Source organism: Piliocolobus tephrosceles, chromosome 5, assembly GCF_002776525.5.
Source record: "Piliocolobus tephrosceles isolate RC106 chromosome 5, ASM277652v3, whole genome shotgun sequence".
Lineage (NCBI taxonomy): Eukaryota > Metazoa > Chordata > Mammalia > Primates > Cercopithecidae > Piliocolobus > Piliocolobus tephrosceles.
The window spans coordinates 138,530,584-138,536,583 of NC_045438.1; positions in this window are offsets into that span (position 1 = coordinate 138,530,584).

The window sequence follows — 6,000 nt, forward strand, 5'->3', positions numbered from 1 at the left end:
TGTGTATGAATAGCCTCATACACATTAAATATCACTGGGATAAATGTCCAGTATTATTTAGGAACAGATGGACATGCTCAAAGAAAACAGGCAAAGAGACAGATACTCTATCATTAGTTTTATTATTCAAAGAACAAGAGTATAACAGAGGTAAGTCTTTATGGAGCAGCAGGACTTTATTAGGCACCCCCTCCAGGCACCCTTCTTCCCCCTCCCCCATACTTATCAGGGAGACACTCAAATATGACACCCTGATAAACCTACACAAACAAACACACGTACATTCATCTTGGAACAACCCTCCCAGCTCAGTGCTCATAAAACACACAGAAATCCAAGCATAAGACTACAGTTGTGACTGCAATCTATTTTGTAAAAGATGCACTTCTATGCTATGATAGGTAGCATAGAGAGACAGCAGCATGAGAAGTGATCGCCTGACATTGCTGGCTTTGGAGACTGAGGCAGGAAGTCACAAGCTAAGGAAGTGAGTGACCTCTGGAAGCTGCAAAAGACGAGGGAATAGATTCTCTAGCAGACCGTTCAGAAGGAACCAAGCATTGTGGACACCTTGATTTTTGCCTAGTAAGACTCATTTCAGACTCTAAACTACAGAATAATAAAGTAACAAATGTGTATTGTTTCAAGCCCCTAAGTTTGTGGTAATTTTTTACAGTATCAATAGGAAACTAATACACAAGATTGCTTTTTCTCCTCCAGTCTCTGGCTCTCTGAGTCTATTTGCACTTCTGTGTTGTTGCACCTTCCAATTTGTCATATTTTCTGGATGTCTCTGCCTCTCTTGACCTTTCTTTCAGTCTCCTGTTATCTCTTTTCCTTCATTGTCCTGGTTTATCCCCAACTCCAAGGCCTCCCAGGATCTTTTTGGATCTGGGCTTGAAGTACTGGAGGAATATCTCTGAGACTCCTCAAGAACCTCAATTGTCATCAAAGTGCCTAGCCATGGCCCTCATGGGCTTGTCAGCGGTTAACAGCTTCGGTTGCACATTAGAATTATCTGGGAAACTTTAAAACTCCTGATGCCCAAGTGACACCTCAGACCAATTAAACGGACACTCTGGAGATGGGTCCCAGGTATCAGTACTTTTAAAAGCTTTCCAGATGGTTCCAGGGTTTAGCTAACAGGGGAACCATGGTCTTGAACGGTGGATGTTCATGTGGACCTGTCACTCCATTTTGCTTCTTGTGCCCTGGCTGCAGTGCTTCCTATTTGTTGTTCCCTGAGCATGCCACTGCTGCTGCAGCTGTACTGCCTTTGCACTCGCTCTTCCCTCCACTTGGGCCCCTGCTCCTCCAGAGCCTCACATGGCTTTCTCCATTTTCTCACTCATGTCTCAACCCAAACGTAACATTCAGAGAGGACTTCTTTTACCATCTGTATCTCAAGTGGTCTATCTCAAAGGCATTCACTATATATTTACCCATATTTATTATCTCCATGGTATTTATTACTATCTGCAATGATCTATTTATGAACTTTTGATCTGTCTCTGCCCAATAGAAGGTAAGTGAACAGGGACTTAACCTTTATGTTCGTTGCTGCTTTCCCTGCACCTAGAATAGCACCTGGCACACAGTATATCTTAATAAACTTAGGCCCAGCTGTTGAATTGCTCATTTACAATCTGAGAGGGTCATTTGATTGACTCTGCTTAGACCTTCTTATCCTTCTCAACCAATAGTCATGCCTCACTGGCAGATTCCAGGCACAGTGCTGGGAAACACTCATGTGATATAAGACATATGGTGCTTAGTCTGGCTAGGAAGCTCATGACTAGTTGTCATTTACCTTCCATAACCAGATGGTGAGGATTCCTGCTAACAAAGCATCAGCTCAGCCTTTACGTCCTGGTTACAATGAGTTCATACCTAATGGTTCCAGGACACCTTCTCCCTCCCTTTCCAGAATCCCTAACCACTCTACCCTTGATCCTCTAATCACCCCCGAGTTCATTCTATTTCCAGAGAGCCAGAAGGGTGGATGTGATTTTATGTATGTCGGCTTTGCTTGACTTGTTCCAGTTGACCATGACGGGATCCTGTCTCTCTGCTAGGATCCACATCTTCCTTCCTTAACATAGGTGCCTCCCAAAACTGTTCCCACCCCTTTCCAACTCCTTCCAGGACTCCTACTTGTGGTGTTGTGGAGCGTGACAGCTCGATACCCATGCATGGCACTAGGGAATGTTAGAGGTGGGACAGGCCTTGACCCATCCCTTCTTTTCCTTCTCTTCATTTTTTTCCTTCTATCCTTTTGTTTATCCTTCAGTTTCTCTCCTCCAAATTAGCAACATCCTCATGCTTTTAAAAGCCCCACAAGTCTTTAGAAGCTTTCAAGAGGGAGAGATAAGTATGAGGAGGAGTTTGGGAGACTGAGCACAGGACAGTCATGGTTCCTGCCCTTAGGAAGTGTGATAAGCCAGGTAAAGTGTATCCATCATCAACAAAATTTAGCATTACTGAATTGGGGTGTGTAATAAGGCAGATGAAGTGTATCCGTCATCAACCTAAATCTGTCATTACCAAATTTAAAGGGCAGTGAGGGGAGAAGAGTGAGTGAGGATTCTGTTGACAGCTTGAAGGACAATTGGGAGTCATTTCAGGAAGTCTTCCAGGAGGAGGTGACCTGTAAAAGAAAGGAAGGTTGTGTTGAGTGGAGTGGAAGAGAAGTGAAAAGGCCTGAACAAAGAATGTGAAGCATCTCTGGGGAGAAAACTGGATTGGGAAAAGAAGGCCTAGGAGGTAAGAAATCCAAATGAAGGAGACCATATTTCTTTCTCAATTCCCACTCACTATGCCCTTCCCAAATATTTTCTTCAATCTTGATTGTTTCTATAATGACTCATTTTTTTAAGGACTTGGATGTTTACACTATGCTTTAACATAACTGGAAATTCTATTAGACCAGAGCAATTTTTCTATGCAACTACTCCAAGGACTCTGAGTAAAACTTGCCCTGATGTGGGAGGCAGTTTTAGGAGGAGTGGCTTGAGGCAGGGATAGAGGAAGAAGATCCAGCCAGATTAATCCAATCAATCTTGATACTCAAATACATGACTATATTATAGAAATGCCACCTTCATAGTCCATTCTCTCATTTAACCCTTGAACAGCTGTAAGGCCAAGTCCAGCCGTTTTACAGTGGGGCCTCTGGGATTCTGGCATGGTAAGGGATTTGACTAGGCTCAAACAGTCGGCAAGAGGCAGAGCTAGGACTGAAATTCAAACCTGCTGGCTCCAAAGTCTGTATTGTTTTCCTTAAATATTAATTTCTTTATTTTGAGACTTTACTTTCTCTTTTCTGTCCCTCCTGGAAGCCTCCTTTCTTTCTCTCCCTTTAAATCTCTGCTTAGGGCTGACAGTTTCTCTGAAATGTTGCCCATCCTTCAAGTTCATCCTAGGTGCTCACTTATTCTCTTTCGTTCTAACAACACACTTGTCAATGTCACTAATATTTCTATCCATCATTTAAATTCTCCCTTAAACGTTCACTATTTGTCTTCTCATTTTCTCAAGGCCTTCTTGTTCACCAAGCCCTTAGCAGCTTCCAGTTTGTTCGTTTGTTTGTTTGTTTGAGACAGAGTCTCGCTCTGTCACCAGGCTGGAGTGTAGTGGCATGATCTCAGCTCACTGCAACCTCTGCCTCCCGAGTTCAAGCGATTCTCCTGCCTCAGCCTCCCAAGTAGCTGGGACTACAGGCACGTGCCATCACACCCAGCTAATTTTTGTATTTTTAATAGAGATGGGGTTTTGTCATGTTTGCCAGGCTGGTCTCGAACTCTGGACCTCAGGTGATCTGCCTGCCTCAGCCTCCCAAAATGCTGGGATTTCAGGTGTGAGCCACCGCACCTGGCCAGCAGTTTCCTTTTAAGAGCTGTGCATTCATTCGTCCATTCATTTAATCATTCAACAACTATTTACTAAGCACCTACTATGTACCATGCATTGTTCTAGGAGTTAGGAACAGTGGAGAACAAGCCAGTCATAATCCCTTGTCCTCTGGTAATTTAGATTCCACTAAAAAAGGCCAACAATAAGCAAGTAAATAAATAAATTAACAAGATAATTATAGATTGTGATCAGTGCTTTGAGGAATACAAAGTGGGTAATGTAAGAGGAATTAACTGGAGGAGGTGTGCACTACTTTTAATAGGATGTTAGAAAAAGCTCCTCTGAGAAGGTGATGAGAGGGAGCCAGCAGTGAGAAGAGTTGGGGAGGAGCAACAACAGCAGATGCAAAGGCCCTGAAGTGGGAAAGATCTTGAACGCATGAAGTGTAATGACAATGGTTTGATGTGAGATTGGAGAGGTACTAAGAGCCAAGCTGTGTAGGACCTTAGGGACTAGGATAAGGAGTTGATCTTTGTTCTAAGAGCAGTGGAATGACACTGAGGAGCTGTAAGTGTGATATTTACATGGTCTAATTGATTGATTGATTAATTGATTGATTGATTGGAGAGATGGGTTCTGGCTGCGTTGCCCAGGCTGGTCTCAAGCTCCTGGCTTCAATCAATCCCCCACCTTGGCCTCAGCTCCCAAACAGCTGAGATAATAGGCATAAGCTACCACACTCAGCATGATTGACGTATTTTGAAGCTCATTTTGTCCTAGTAGTCTTTTCTCTCAGTTTTCTTTTCTAATTCCCATCCCCTTTCACATTATTTACATTCAAGATGATAATCTCATTTCCATGTCCACTTCCCCATCAGGGAGAATAGTCTTCCAAACAAGTTATTTATTATCCCGTACAAGGATCGCTAGTAAGTGCACCAAGTGTAGCTAATTTTATTCTGGCTCCCACCTCTATTAAATACTTCAAAGAATCATAGATTTGTAGAATGTTAGAGTTGAAGGGAACATTAACAATGTGTAGTCTAGCCCTTACAATATGCATAAGAAAATTGATGCCCAGAGAGATGATCTAGCTGGTGTGTAAGTAGGGAAAACTTTCTGATCCTCATCCCTCAAGAATGCAGGAGCAGGTTCCTTCCTGTCTTTTAGGCACCTATTTCAATTAAGAAAAAAATATTGGCTGGGCGCAGTGGCTCATGCCTGTAATCCCAACACTCTGGGAGGCTGAGGCAGGCAGATCCCAAGGTCAAGAGATCGAGCCTATTCTGGCCAACATGAAATCCCATCTCTTCTAAAAATACAAAAGTTAGCTGGGCGTGGTGGCACATGCCTGTAGTCTCAGCTACTCAGGAGGCAGAGGCAGGAGAATTGCTTGAACCCAGGAGGTGGAGGTTGCAGTGAGCCAAGATCGTGCCACTGCACTCCAACCTGGCGACAGAGCGAGACTCCGTCTCATAAAAAAAAAAAAAAAAAAAACCGTCAGGATGTCCTAACTGGATTCTTGGCTTCAAGGTCAATCACCATAAGTCGGTAGTGCTGCAGCTATTGCTAGCATAGCGGCCACTGGCCCAGCTGCCCTACCCCCATGGACATTTCATGTTAATTGGGGCTCATCCATGCTCTTCTATAGGAAAATAGCCTCTACCTCACTTCTGCATTTCAAATCTCATACAAATACATTTAGTTGGAAGGACTTAATTCATGTCCAGAATCCTAGCTCCAAAAACTCTGAGAAATGGTTTTTTACTTTTCAATCTCTTCAATAGAAAGGAAGTGAGGTCAATCCACATATGTAGGGTTGGCAGATAAAATGCAGAACATCCAGTTAAATTTGAATTTCAGATAAACAATGATTTTTTTAGTATAAATATCTTCCAAATACTGTATGGGGCATACTTACACAAAATAATCGTTTATTATTTATCTGAAATTCAGATTTAAATGGACATCCTGTACTTTTATTTGATAAATCTGACATTTTAACAAATATCGAGCACAGAGACTGAGAGCAGAAGTCCTTAATTTAGGTGGGGGACTTTGAGGAAGGCCCATCTTCTGAGGTGATATTTAGGGGGAGACCTGAGAGATGAATAAGAGATCGTCATGCACAGAGAAGAGAGAAGGGCA